This window comes from Pelecanus crispus, chromosome Z, assembly GCF_030463565.1.
Source record: "Pelecanus crispus isolate bPelCri1 chromosome Z, bPelCri1.pri, whole genome shotgun sequence".
Taxonomy (NCBI): Eukaryota; Metazoa; Chordata; class Aves; order Pelecaniformes; family Pelecanidae; genus Pelecanus; species Pelecanus crispus.
Genome location: NC_134676.1, coordinates 63,609,905 through 63,625,233, shown reverse-complemented (window position 1 = coordinate 63,625,233; position 15,329 = coordinate 63,609,905). Strand labels below are relative to the sequence as shown.

Here is a 15,329-nt window from a genome sequence, read left to right as displayed (position 1 = left end):
TTCTTTGGAAACTGAGAATTTGTGTGTGTGTGCAAGGGAAGGAACTGAAGTCGACATGGTAGCAATTTCTTCAGGACACTCAGAAGTGCAGCCTGCTTGCTGGGAAGGCCAAGCAATGCTTTCATCACCAACACCATCCAAGTGGTGTGACTGATCAAGGAGGAGCTGCCTAATTAGACAACCAAAAAGAAAAGTTGTAGTAAAAGTGAATGATCAGCAGTTACATTTCCAAAAAACGAACAAAAAAAAAAAAATCGCTGCAACAAAGCAGGCTTTATGGTCTGCTCTGTAACTGAATAGCGTTTTTCCAAAAAATGACTGTTAACTGACATGATCAGGACCAGATGCTTCAAGAGAAGCAAAATAGTCATATTTTTGGCCAATTGTGCAATACAGTGTGATATGGGGAGAATTATCTTCGCAATTTTATATGGGGATTAACCTTGTGTCCTGAGACATAAGGACTGATAGCTCTTACAAGGTTTGTTTTAGCCTAGCACAACAGATGCTTGTGTTGTTAATATAAATGTTGACTTAACCCGCTTTAGCTCAGAAATAATAGACTCAGTAACATCCTGTAGCAGAGAGTTCCAGAGGTGATAGACTTACTTTCCCTTGGCAGTTTTAAGTGTTCTCAATTTTGATTGCCCTTTTATGTAGATGGACTATTTAACTGAACATTCCATACCATAGAAATGAATACATCTATCAACTTACAGTAAACCACACTGGAAAAAAATGGAGAGTATGTACTGACCCACCATATTAAGACTGCTTAGCAAGATACTTAAGTACCGGTTAAATGAAACTTGTAAAGTAGGATTTAAGACAGCTAGCAAATAGCCTTTTTTTTTTTTTTTTAAAACTAGATTAGCAAAGTCTGCCTTAATCTCTTTTCATATGAAATAATCAATGCTAGTACCTTCCGATACTTTTCTCTGAGCCATTTCTACTATGATAAAATGACAAAGGCAGTATTTCAGGTATGATAATTGCAATTTTTTTTCTATTGTCACAGTAGAAATAGTAAGTTTTAATGATGCTGCACATTGAGTGGGTTATCTTCTAGTACGTATCTGAAGTGATGCGTAGCTCTTCTCCTGTCCTGTCACTTTGTACAAATAGCTGAAGTCATTCCTCTGCCTCCCATTTGTCCACAGTCAGTACATGGATGAGCCTTCTGGCTTTGCTAACTTACTAAGAAGCTTAGTAAAATCTTTGTGTTGTGAAAGTAACTCTTGCTAAGTGTGATCCCCAAACTAAATATTGAATTTGTCAAACAGCATTGGAAACAGCCGTACTAGTTCATGTGCCTTTTTACGTCTGTCCTCCTTAAACTCAACCCCCACCACCTTCAGTGATTGGCAGTCATCCTGTCTTCTACCCCTAGCAATGCCGTACCAGGGGACAGCAGCCCTGTCAGAAAAGCAATGCTGTTTGAGAACTGGAGTGCCCATAACACACCTAAGTTCTGCTTTACAAGAGGCATGGGATTACTAATACACATTTTAACTAACAAAATTGAGAAGTGAAACCCTGTATGATGTGTTTTATTTTCCACTTCATTTTTTGGTTCTTTATTGTTTCATGATCTGAGGTGGTCAGGTGGATGCTACTAGTCAGGGTTGTAGCCAGACAGTTTGCATATTCCCATCAGAGTATGGACTGGTCTGTGGGTTGGGAGATGCTGCCTCGTGCCAGAGAAGGCAGATTCACTTCATAAATATTTTTCTTTGATCATTTATTTTGGACAGTTCTGCTTCTTCAGTCTCATTGAACAAATGGAAGGGAAGGAGAGGGCTTAGAACCTCTCTGTGGTAAAAATTCTATTTTCATGGAGGTTCTTCAGCATTTTCTGAATTTACTATGGATTTCATCCTAGGACATTGTTGGGCTTGGCTTAGAGTATTTGCTCAAACTGTTTTTTAAGTCTTTTAAATGGTTTCATTGTCATTGCTCCAATTTAAAATGATTCTTTAGGATCTGTTTATGACCTTGTGTAGTATTCTCACAAGGACCAGTTTAAAAAAAAACCCAAACAAAACGAACAAAAAAAAAAAAAAGAGCAAAAAATACCAAACACACACAAAAAAACTCCATCACTGCGGCAGATTGGGGTGATACAGATTAATCTAGAGCATCAAAATCTTTTGGAAGACTACTGAAATACAACAAACCACACAAGAACTGGTTACAGTGTCTGCAATGAAAGCCACTCCTTATTTCTTCAAGGTGTTCCAAGCTGGAGCATTATGCATTTGCTTGTAGTTTGTTGCTTTCTAAATCACTACCATAATTCTGCATTCTTTACTCAGGCACAGGCAAGTAGAACTTACCTACTACTTTAGGAGGATTTGTGGTGTTATTATTTGAGAATTAGCTGTACATAGTGTCCGTATCTTGCCAATCCTCAAATATTGATCGAGAAGAAAATTGTAATGTTTATATCCAACCTCATGTTTTCCTGTATGTTGTCATCTGCCTGTGGGCTTTGTGTATTATTGCTGGATACCATCAGCCAAGCGCGTGGTGTTTTACTCATCCCACTACATCAGAAAATAGGCCTCTATCTAGTCTAATACTGACAGGTTTCAATTCTTAAGTCACAGGAGAGTGGTTTTTGTAATCAAGCCAACTTTTTTGCATTTAAATGAGAAATTTACAGAAAGAGTCCTGGATTTGAGTTAGTGGTTTTACCTATGCAGGAAGGTTTTAGCAAGTCTAATGCTCAGTCTGGGGCACTACAATACAGTTTTGTATCCACAAAAGACAGACTAAGCTTAACACCTGTATTACATGTTAAGTGTCAGTGCCAGAACAAGGCAAAACTTGGATACAGATGTCACTCTCAGCTAATAGTACAGAAAAAGAAACTTCTTCCGTATATGTGAGCCTCCTTTCCCTTCAAGCTTCTTTTCCTCAGTCATTTGAGGAAAGGCACCTTTTCTTGTGATCTTGTTTTTGTGTGAGAGATACCTACAAGTGATCAATCACTGAAAGCAGTTACTGTGCCACAGTTATGCTCTGTAGCCCTAAACCAGCCCTACAACATCTGCAAGTGGCTGGCCTCTTACAACTCTGGGCTACACCTTGCCTTTTCCGCTGTTGCTGCCCTTCTCTGGCTTTCTTGGGGCTTTCAGCTGCCTAGAGGCAGTTATGTTTTCAGACCTGGAGTTTGGACATCAGTCCGACATGCTTGTACCTCCTGATGCGTCAAAGTCTGCCCTGGGGCTGGATGCCATACAGACCCTGTCCTCACATGGACAAAGGACTGATATTTGAGACATTCTCATCGTAATTCTGCTTCTAGTCTGCTGAATAGATCTCAGGCCAACAATTTTGACTTTGTGCCTCTGCATTTAGCTCCTCTGAGACTTCTGTAAGTGCTAAGTTATGGAACCCTCTCACTTATTAATTAACACCTACAACACAGATATACCTCTTTGCAAAACATGTATCTTATACAATAAAGAGGGCTTGCTAACCATACCACAAAAGCATTCTTGTATATCTCTTATTGGTCCCCTTGCTTGTTAGGTGGTTTCTTTCCTTAGAAGCTAGCTTTGACCTGCTGTTTTCTACACTGCACTTCTTACCAATATCCATAACCTTGCAACTCATGTTCTAACTGAGCTCATTATATTGAAGATGTTGGGGGGGGAGGGGGTGGAGAAAAAAGTCTCACTACCATTTAAGTTGCCAAATCAATCATCTTTATATAGGTGAATATACAGGTGAACTCAGTAGATAGCACATTTTCTTTTGGGAAAGCCTGTTTAATTCAAAGCTCCCTAGAAAGATGTTTGAAAACAACATACATAAACATATCAATGTGATGCATATGTTCTATGTACATTAAGTATTCATGAAGCAACTGTGTGCTTTATTTTAAATTGAGTTTGATAGATGGCTGTGTCAATACTTGTGTCCAGGTTATTTAAAAGTCAAGTAAAACTTGAATTTTTAGGGCAGTCCATGGTTGCCTGTGTGTCTTATTTACATTACACAAAGGAGCAAAGCCTTCAGAAACAGAGATTCATTTGACAACACCATCTGGTGAAAGCAGGTGTAGTACCAATTAAAATCCACTCGAGGATACAGCTTCTCCAGATTAAGTATTTTTCCTGGTAGCAGAAAGTTATCATGTTTTATACTTCCAGTACATATCTATACAACAGTTTCCTTTCTTACCTAAAAATCACCAGAAAGCAACAGCAGACTACATAAACTGTCAAACCAAACATGCAGATGCAGAGCCAGTGTGGCAGATGCTCTCTCCTTAATATGCCTGTTTTAATTTCTCTCCTGTGTTTGTCTCCTTGATGAGCATTGTGGTGGGTTGACCCTGGCTGGATGCCAGGTGCCCACCACACTGCTCTATCAGTCCCCCTCCTCAGCAGGACAGGGGGGAGAGAAAATAAGATGGGAAAAAACCTCATGGGTCAAGATAAAGGCAGTTTAATAAAGCAAAAGCAAAGGCCACATGCAGAAGCAAAGGAAAACAAAAGATTTATTCCCTACTTCCCCATCAGCAGGCCATGTCCAGCCACTTCCCAGGAAGTAGGGCTTCAGTACACATAGCGGTTGCTCCAGAGGACAAACATAGTAACAAATGCCCCCCACTTCTCTTTGCTTTTATGACTGAGTGGACATCATACAGTGTGGGATATCCCTTTGGTCAGTTGGGGTCAGCTGTCCGTGTCCCCTCCCAAGATTTTACCCACCACCAGCCCACTGGGTGAGAGGGGAATGTTGGAGAGACAGGCCTGGTGCAGCAGCCAAAACACTGGTGTGCTACCAACACCTTTCTAGCTACCAATACCAAGCACAGCACCATGAGGGCTGCTATGGGGAAAATTAATCGCAGCCAGACCCAATACAAGAGTGAAGGAAATCACTGCCCTCCCAGCTGGTCACAATTTAAATGATACACCTTACTTTACTCACTGTAATGTTAAGATCTCAAAAAGAGCTTGGCCTATACAGTTATTTCCTCAATGAGGATATTGGAATGTACTTGGCATTCTTCATACAATACTACCGTTAAATTCACTACAAATGAGCCCCATTGGAGCCCCATTGCTAGGCAAAAGAGGTAACAGATTTACATTCAAGAATGCCCCCACAGCTCACCCACTGACACAGACTGTTTTCATTTAAGAGAGCTAGCTTTAGTCAACTCAGATGCAGTGTGCTAAAAGGTTAAAGAAAGAGGAATTTGGAAGAAGCCAGTTTTCTCTCTGTGCACACCTCTCAAGTTGTGATTTGCAGTCTTTAATACCAAGAGCCCTCTTCCACAGAGCACTGCAGGTGAGCAACAGAAAGGAAGGTTGGTGCAATACCAACCTAGTGCACAGGTCTCTGTTCTCTTGGTCCCCCAGACCACCTCAGAATCTGTCCTCCTTTCTGCTTTTTAATGCTACCAACTTCAACAGTCTGTCAGACTTTGTGTTCATGTAAAACAGAGGAAGGGGCAAAAAAAGAATTGAGGAGTCTTGAGGTTTTTTTCAAGGGTACAGTCCAGTCAGCTACACATAAAAACTAAAAGGCAGTCCTAACACTTAACACCATACATAATGTTTTCCAGTATTACTATTTTACTAATCAGTGCCTGTTACACCCACCTATTCCTCCCTCTACCTCGCTTTTTCTTTGTTCTACCACATTATGAAACAGGCATTACACACAGAAGTTTAATATTCTACAGTTTTTCTTCTTGAAAGGGAATTAACATTTTAGACAGCCATCATTAAAACTTGGCATTAGCTGTTGCTCTCAAGAGTTTTTAAAAAAAAAAAAAAAAAGTCTTAAAAGCTACTCCTGCCAGTCTTGCACTTTAAGAACAAAGACCCATGAGCAAAACTCCTGAGCAGATGGTATCTTCAGGGAATACAATCCCTAGCAGAAACCCTAAGCTTTCAAGTGCATCCAATAATTACATGTTGGATCACTAACAATTAATTACTCTTGTCTAAACGTCCTTCCCTCTTGACAAACCAAAAACTAACTTATGCTTAGATTATGCATTAGTAACTTGCTTACATTCAGTACTCAAAAATCAGACATTGCAAGATAAACAATTTCAGCATTTGCTCTTTTGATAAAATTAATGGTAAGTATTCCTGAAAAAACAAGCAGGAATTCCAGCTGTTACCCTACAGTATTTCACTCAACTTCAAGTTTAGTTGAAGTACCATATTATGCAGCTGATCAAGGTAATAATAAAACAAGCTTGCAGTTTTCCATGTTGGAGAAATACCTTTCCTGTTATTTTTAAACACAGGTTTGCTAAAATTTAATTTCTACTTTTCCTCATCACAATACAAATCTCAGCTAACTCAATCTCCAAGTACTACAGAAGACCATGGTTTCAGTGATCACCTCCCATTCACTTAATAGCTCCTAGGTTTTATTTAGTCCAAAGGGGTGAATTAGTATCCCAAAACCAACCTAGAGTAAGTTAGAACTGTCAGACAGAAGCAACTGCTATTATACCTTGCAAAAGATAGAAATTCTGAGAACAGAAACATAAACCTTTATTTTTTTGTCTATGTCAGCATTACCAGACACAGTCTCAATACAGCTAAAAGCACCTTGTGTTACTACATGCAGGCTTAATATTCCATCTTTTCAACAGTTTTTGTTTCTTATGGAGTAGTCTTGCATAGACTGCCACTAGTCTCAGGCTGGTTCTAAGAGTTCTTCCTAGGGAAAAAAGTAAACACAGTGTTAGACTGGTACAAAGCTACAAGGATCAGCTTCCCCCTCATCCCTCTGGAAAAAAGTCAAAAGCTAAAAACTGCAAGGGAGGCTCTTTGCCTATCTAAGCAAGATTTCAGGTCCTAACTACAAGCTGGTGGCAGTACTAACACTTTCTAGCTGGCTGGAATCAATAGAAAGTTTTGCAGTAGTAACTCATGCACACATATGTCTTTGCATTATATGGCAGTTTAAGAGAATAGTAAGCCAATAACAGAAAGACAAGATTTAGTAATTTTATGTTGAAAAGCAAGTAGCAGTCCTGTTATTAGATACATTACTCATAGTGGATTTACACATACATTTCTCTTTTTATACAAACCTGTCAGACACTGGGAGGAGTGTCCATCTTACTCTTCAGCCTTGCAAAAACCCCCAGTGTCTGTGGTGCTAAAGGTCTGGAATGGATTTCACTATTTCATTTTCTATCAACAGCACTGGTAAAGCATTAAGGGCAACTGTGTTTTTCATGTCGCTCAAATAAATTTTCACATTTTGATGCATGAAACTTTCCGATTCTAGTGTTTGCAAGGGCATTGTGACAAACATGAAGGAATTTCCTCACTTCACTGAAGATTTGTGTTATATTCTGTCCTACAAGAAAATCAACAGTGATGTAGTGGGTCTTGTATCACTCAAGTTCACCTCTGTATGAACATGTGCATGTTCATGCAAAAATACCGAACCACCTTCAGTTTAATTTTTCCCAAAAAGTTACTTGAGTAATTTCTCATGACGAAATAGCATATATTCTTTAAACAACTCCAGATCAACCAGTCTGATAGCTGCTGGAAAACCACCTTCTGAATATCTGTCTTCAGCATGGACAACTATTGGATCACAAACTTCCTTCAGAACTTGACTCAGCTCAGTTTGCACAGCTTGGCTTAAGAGCTTGCCATGCTGTCTTTGTGGGCAGCTGCCAAATAATCAGTACACTTTCCCAGAGCTGCAATTAGATTTTGAAAGCTGCTACTGCAAACACCCCACAATTATACAATCTATATTTCTCTTCTGTAGTAGTTTGTACAGTATTATCAATTTCTAGCACAGAGAAAAAAGAGAATAAAAAGAGAGACAACAAAATTGTTTATCACTCAAAAGCCTGAATAATCCAAAAGACTCATTAGTGGGTGCCAAATGCCACCACGATTCTTCCTGAAACTTTTCCATACCTCTTATCTCTTCCAAGTTTTCTTGAACGACATTCATAGTTCTTCCCTGGATATCTCTGTGCAGCACTGTGTCTCAGCACCCTCCTCTTCACTATGTCTCTAGGACAGCTGGATGCATCAATGAAACAACAAAAACAAGAATGCAAATACACAAAAGATACTTTTGGTTCTTTTTGTGTCCTGGAACATAGCTCCTGCATAATGAGGTTTAAATGAGGCATAATTGCACAAGATGAGTGAGCAGGACATACTGGTTTTCTGCTCTGTTCAATCTACTGCTGTACCTTCCCATGTTTGAGCAACTAGTCTGTTCAGTGTCATAAAAGTCAGCGGCTGCTGCTAAAAAAACCTCCAGCATTTTTTTTTTCTTTCACCAAGTACTACTCAAAGTATTCAACAGGAACACCACTCTCTAGCATATAGTGTAATATTGTGATCCTTTCTAACTTACAAGACAGTTTGACATGAAACTTAAGTCTGCACTCTGAATTTCACCTTCAGTCTAGTCCCTATAAATTTAGAGTAGGCTGTCTAATAGTTTACTCAGTATGGTTTACATCCCCTGAAATGCAGGTAAGTGATAATGATTTCTCAGTACTGGAATCATTCTTACATCACATTTCCAATATTGACCAAGAAGTTCCTGGCTTCAAAGACTTGGATTACATGTCATGCCCTTGGGTACACAAGTTACACAAAACACAGTTTCAGCATTGAAGAAATCTTTGATAATACATGCAATTTTTATTAGTGCCTTGTTTGTATCACTGAATTTCATGCTGACTTGCACTACCCAACCTTTCAATAGTGTTGGCTTTTCCAAGACTTTACAGTGAAACAGCATTTTGCATACAAGATTCTGTGCTTTCAGCTTTTGCCAGTCTTTGAACATTTTCAGTCCTTGTATTCTGAACAGCTCCACAGTATCACCCCCAAAACCCAAACACAGAAAAGCACAGACTCCTCTCAGACACACTGGCAGCCACACACTGCTTCTAATAAGCCACTCACACCAAACTTTTTACTTTAGGGTTTCCACTTTGCTTTCGTTGATGAGAACAAGTCATCAGCGTGATCTCACTCTCAATGTTTCAATTCTAATTTTTGCTCTAAAGTCACTCTGCCGAATTTCTTTTTTGACAGAATGTCTGCTTCATTGTAAGACAAGGCTGAATGACACAGCTGCACAAGAAGTTAGTGTCACTCACCTCATGAAGGAAGTTGCAGGACAGCTGGGCAATCGGTACTTTGTAACATGCCCTTCTCATGTTCAGAGACTTTCACACATAGGGCTATCTCTGTGGAGCTTCTGAACTTCAAGCAAAACACACCAGAACTCTGTAAGAAGTGTTCATAGCCTTAAGCATTCTGGTAGGAACAGACCCTACAATCCCCAAGGTAAGAGCTGTCGCTGCTAGCAATATTAAAGTATACTTTACACTTCCAAAAGTGCATCAATGAAAGACTGTTCTACGTACAGCAAAAGAGTAGAATTCATTATTATCCAATACCAAATAGTCCTACAGACTGATTCCCTTTATACCTTTCTGACACCAGACACAAATAACAAAAAGGCAAACGCACAGAGGCAAAACACATTTTTCCCCATTAAGAAGATTTTCATCTTTTCTGTAGTTCGGTATTGTGAAGCTGTACATATTTTTGCAACAGAAAAACTAGAAGCCACTGTAGGAGTCTGAAATGTTATGTACTAACTACTTGCAGCACAGATGTAAGCAGTTATCATGACAGACAGGACAGCTAAACAATGCTAAAAGTGGCCATTATCATTTTAGTTTTAGTTCTTTTAGTAACTGTCAGATTCTTCATTTAAGAAGTCTGAATCATAAAGTCTATTATGTAACTGCTCAATAGTATGATTTCTACAGATTTTTTTTGTCCTTGCAAAAACAGGGAGGAGAAAGGTAAATAACCAGCTCCTTAAACAGTTTGAGCAAGAATTCCTGTTTGCCTTTTTTGACACCACATTCATTCTGAACAGGAATGAACAGGCAACACAAAGGCAAAAATTTAAGTATTAGAACTGATTATCTCTGCACAATCGAATCAACAGCACATGAAAAAGATCAATTCATCAATAGGCAAATACTTAAAAATTCACAAGTCAATAATGTTTCATAAAGAGCAAACATTTAATGAGAAAAGCCACCACCATGCTTGTGGGACATCTTGTGGTCATGTTAGGGCTTGCTTAGGCCATCGACAGACTTCCATGGCTTTCATCTGAAAGAAAAGGGAGAAAACACTTTCACTTGGAAGAGTGACTGAGGTACATGAACAGTACAAGGAGCTCAACAAGAAATACTTGAAACAACTGCCCAACTTCAAAGAACAGACAGCAGACTCTACACTCCCCCGTCCCACCAAAAAGAGCCCAAATCATCCGTATCAGCACACTTTAAGATTAAGGGCCACTCTATTATACGAGTTCCAGGGACCTGCTACAGCAATCAGGAATTATGCAGAAACCCATCAACATTTCAGAAAGCCAGGTACACGTGACTCTGTATGACAGCCTCACTCATCTTTTCCACATTAATGAGAAGGTATTTCTTTAAAATGGGTGATCCTTCTATGGAGAGATATCATAGAATTGTTTAGGTTGGAAAAGATCTGTAAGATCATCAAGTCCAACCATTAACCTAACACTACCAAAGCCACCACTAAACCAATTAAGGGTAGGTAATAATTAATTTCATGTTTCCTGGCTTGGTGGCTGAATTATTTTTTAATGAAAGTAAAACTAGGAATCACTAAGGTTGGAAAGGACCTCTAAAATCATCAGTCCAACCGTCAACCCAAGACCACCAATATGGTTCATTTAACACTATGCAGTCGTGGCTGCATGGCAAAAGCCTGCCCAAAAGAGTTCAATGTAAACCAACTACATAAAGAAACAGAAAACTCGCTGCTCCAGAAAGTTAGCTCTTGGAGAGTTCTCCCAAGCAGCAGCGAGAAACCTACACAGAAACCTTCAAAACAAGAAACTCCAGAGGACGAAGCGCCAGCGACTCACTCAATGCTTTGTTTCCTGGAAACGAGATTAACAAGCGGGGAAGGAAAGGTGGTTCGCGTGCTGAAGAGGCACGGCTCTTCCCTCACAAACCGGCACTCCAGCCCCGGCCGAGCCCCCCCAGGCCCTCTCACAGCGGGGAGGGCGTTTCGAGGCCCCTCGCCGCCGCCGCCCTGCTCCCGTCACCGGCTCAGCCCGCCCCGGACCCCCGCCCCGCCCGCTGCAGCCTGGCCTACCTCTTCAGCGAGCACCCTGACCCGGGCGGCCTCCACTGGCAGGGACCGGTCAGGCTCAGGGCGGCTGAGGCGCCTCGGCTCCTGCCCCGTCCTGTCCCGTCCCGTCCCGTCCTGGCCCCACGGCGAGCGCCTGCCAGCCCCTCAGCCACCCCCCGGCCACCCCCGCGCGCGCCGGGGAAGAGCCCAGCAGCCCCTGCTGCTCCCAGCGTGCCTCGAGAGGGGCGAACCAATATCCCGCGGGAGGGGGGGGGGGGAAGGATACCGTACGCCAGCTTCTCCCGCAGCGCAGAGGCCGCGCACCGGGTCTTCCACAGACGCGAGGCTACAGCCTCCGTCCCTTTAGCAGGCGGAGGCCGGAGCAGGCGAATCCGCTGGCAGCAAGGCGGCGAGTGCTGGAGCAACACCGCCCGCGGCCACCTGCGTGAACATGGCGACGGAGGCCCCATGAGGAGAAGGGGGGGGGGCGCCCCGCCCCGAGCCAGCCGCGCATGCGCCCTGCCGCTGCCCGGGCGTTGGGGCCGCAGCAGGAAGGCAGTGGCGGGCGGCGGGCGGCGGCGGAGATGGCGGCTCTGGGCCGGCGGCCGCTCCCGCGCTGCGGGGCCGCGCGTTGGCGGGCTGCGGCGTCGCTGCCCCGGCTGTGCTGCCGGCTGTGCTGCCAGAGCGCCGCGCCTGTGGCGTGGCTAGCAGGGGTGAAGCGGCCTCTCCTGCAGAGCCGTCATGGCGGCTTTCGGGGCCTCTGACGGCGGAGCCGGGCTAAAGCGCTGAGCTGCGGCACTGCAGTCTGGCACCGTAGCCACGGGGCGCAAGGGGGGAGCTTAACCCTGCGGTGGTTGAGACGGAAGCGCTTACCTACCTGAAACATCTGAGACACTCGGCCGCCTCGGCCTTGAAGTTAATAGTGAGATACTGTTTTCTGTTTGGTTTCCTAAAGCTGTGATTAATGATTTAATCGTTGAGATTTTGCTTTGTGTTGGTGATCTTTTTTTAAGCTGGTTTCAACCAAATTTGTCAAACGGTTAGAGACACACTAAACTCTTGAAGGTTTTGGGGGGGGGGGGGGGGAAATCATCGTCTGGCTAGCCAAAAGACCCGCTAAGTGTAGCACACACTGCTTGTCATCCCGCCAAATGGAGAAAGCATGGGAAGGAGTGGTGGTAATGTCTACATTCACTGATGTATACTTCTCCACAGTTCCCTTTTAAATCCAGCTTGTGGATTTAGTAGTATCACAGGTAAAGCCAGCTTGTGAGCAGGACTGCAGTCTTCCAGCAGCCAGGTGCCTGTGTCTCTAGGTGTGGACAGGAGTTGTGTTCCCCAACTACACTGAGCTGCAAAGAACCCAGTACTGAAGTGAGTCTTACCAGCTACCTAAACTGAGGTTTTCCCTTCCTGTTTAAATATTGTTGACCACTTCCTGAGCATGCACAAAAGGCCCCTTCTTATCACTGAGGTATCTTATCAGACCTGAGAATATTTCTGACAAGTTAGCACTGAAAGAGCCTATTCAGGCTTTTGATGGCATTGACTTTAGTTCTAGGAAGTACTGCACAGCAGCAAGGACCTCTTCATTCACTCTTATTTCCTATTTTCAAAGAATAATTCATCAGCTGGCAACTGACATCCTCAGATGAGGACTCCCCTCTCCCCCAGAAATGTCATCTCAAATTAAGTTAGTGTCTTACAAATTTACCACTACACACAAGGGAGAGTGAAGTTAATAATCTGACCCAACTCAATGTTTAGTCTCACTCTGCAAGGACAGTGCAGTAGAAACAGTTCCAGCTCCTCATCCGTTTCAGTAGTCATTGATTTCCTGGGATGCTAATAAGCAGTCAAAATCTGAATCTGTAATAAACGTCTTGTTTTGTTCCACTCTGTCTGGGTGTGTCCTTAGTTTTCCTGAGTGAATTCCAACACTACTCTGTAAGGGTATAATTCCCCGTTGTGCTTTCTTCAGCAAGAAAACCAGTTCCTGCCCTTCCTGGCTTGTGGCCTCTTGTTCCTGTTCCCAGCATCCATTAACTGCTCCATGAGTTTTGCCAGTGCCGATACTTGTGGCAGCATGCCACCAAACAGGTCACTGAAACTGTCAGGACTCCTAAAAACAAGTGGTTTGGCTTCAGGCACAATTAAAATGTGCAATAGAATTAAACAAACAAAAATAGTTAAATAAAACCTTAGTAGAGCCAAGAAAGGTTAGAGTTTAACATACGTACGTAAGTTTGGGATGTGTGTTGCACAGAAAGCTTGCAGACCCACCTATTCTTTTCTTCCTTTTCCTCATATAGAATAAGGGGCTGCTGGGTACACAATATTTTAGTGATGTTATAGGAAATCCTAACATAAGCTGATAGAGTATCTCAAGGAAGCATTGTGAGTAGAAGCTGAAATATCTCTGACGTGCGTTGCGAGCAGTGACTCATTAGTGTGATATTGCTCCTGCCCTGTTGCCTTGAGTGATTTGGAGCACTTTGAATGCCAGGTTTTCTGCATGCCCTCGCTGAATTCCCACCAAAGTTGGAGGGTGTGATTTCCTTGGCTTTTTGTCGCTTCATTTCTCTACGATTTTTTTCCTGCAACCCACCAGAGGTCAGTGTAATGCCAAGAATGCCGAGGGATAGGGCCAGGACAATATGCCAAGTTTCTGCTAGTTGCTAGGATCATAGGAATTACTTGAGTGTGGCAGTGACCTGTCTAGCAGCGTACCTTGTCTTTTGTCAGTACCAGCTGAATTAGGGGAAGGGTATGAGGCTGGCAATAGGTCAATGCGAAGTCACCTGTAGGTGGTGAGACTTAGAGGTTGACTGAACTCCAGAAGCATGAAGCTTGCTATATCTTTCAAAGGGTGTTAGCGTCAATTATCAGCATTCCAGATATTCTGGAGAGCCAAAGAAATGGCTATCTTGCTCAGCTCTTGTCTCAGTGGCTCCTTGTGCTAACACAGGTTGCAGCGTATTTGCAGTTTGAACGAGAAAATTGTTTGTTTGATACTCAGTTTCTCACCTTTTGTTCAGTTCTGTGTTCTTGTATTATGAGGCAGGATGAACAAGTTTCCAGGATCTGTGCCTTCATTACTTTGCATGATACTACCATTTTTTTTACCAGTTTTCCATGGAAGAGAGGTGTTCCTGTCTTTCAGGCTTTTTCATTATTCTTACTATGTTTTCCTGAGCTTGTTAGGAAATAATCCCATCTGTTTTGAGGTAGAATGCCTGGTAATGGCATACAAAATTCCAGCTGAGTCTACACTACTGGTTTCTACAGAAGCACTGTATGGTTTTTATTATTGTCCCATCTCCTATTTGTTGACAGACTTCAGTGTTTCCCTTCCTTTTCCTAACAGCATCTGTTCATTGAATAAAGGTCTTCACTGGGCTACGCTGACATGGCAGTTTCCTTCAGAACTGATAATATTGATTGGAAACATTTTAGGACTCCTAGCCCTAAAGTTTTTTCTCCAATGTGCTTTATTTTTTATTTGTTGTTACTGAATTTGTTTGCCATTGTATTTGCCCATTCAGCTGACTTGTGCAGGCTCTTCTGAAGTTCCTCTCAGCTTCTATTGGTAGCCTGAATATAGCCTAGAAATAATTATAAAACCCAGTAAGATACTGGCGCTTTAAGAATTCTGTTAAATGTGTGATACTTTTTTCTTTTAGAAATTTCTGTAGCCACTCTGTACCACAAGTCTTCATCTGGTGGATTGCATTTGGAGCTTGTTTCCTCAGGGTGAAGGGTTTTTCCTTCCTGTTCTACGATTTCTGTCACGATGAGCAAGGCAGTAGACTAGGTTATCCTGGAGGAAAAAAAGAGTTTGAGCAAATTTCCCCCCTGTGATGTGAATCTTTCTTTTGTGCTAATTCTAGGACTGAAAGTTTGGTAGAAACAAGTACAAGAATTACCTAACCCAGGCTCAGGCAAATCAGTTCGTAAACCGGATTTTCAGACATCCCTGAAAGAGGGCTCATTTACAAGTGTGTGAGTCTGGGTGCCAGTGCCAAATCACAGACTGCTCCCTTAAATATACTTTTAGGCTAACATGTTTCCACAGATAGATATAAATAATTCTCACACTTTTTGAAAAAGCCACAGAAAGTCAGTATGGAAATTGCTTGGTGCAGAGAT

General features: G+C 42.3%; 1 long non-coding RNA gene and 1 other non-coding gene across 5 annotated transcripts; both read right to left on the bottom strand.

Annotated features, from left to right (window-relative positions):
• Positions 1–5,795: 5,795 nt before the first annotated feature.
• On the bottom strand, positions 5,796–11,631 carry LOC142596698 (uncharacterized). Of its 4 annotated transcripts, none has more exons than XR_012831874.1 (6): positions 11,467–11,631; positions 10,920–10,986; positions 10,086–10,178; positions 9,143–9,272; positions 7,935–8,042; positions 5,796–6,705 (listed from the first exon to the last, which is right to left on the bottom strand). It is a non-coding gene; the product is annotated as an uncharacterized LOC142596698 (long non-coding RNA). The 4 variants fall into 4 exon arrangements; XR_012831871.1 differs by having other exon boundaries at positions 10,108–10,178; XR_012831872.1 differs by lacking the exon at positions 10,920–10,986 and having other exon boundaries at positions 10,108–10,178.
• Positions 9,829–9,960, bottom strand: LOC142596770 (small nucleolar RNA SNORA13). Its single transcript, XR_012831892.1, has one exon. It is a non-coding gene; the product is annotated as a small nucleolar RNA SNORA13 (small nucleolar RNA).
• Positions 11,632–15,329: the final 3,698 nt, after the last annotated feature.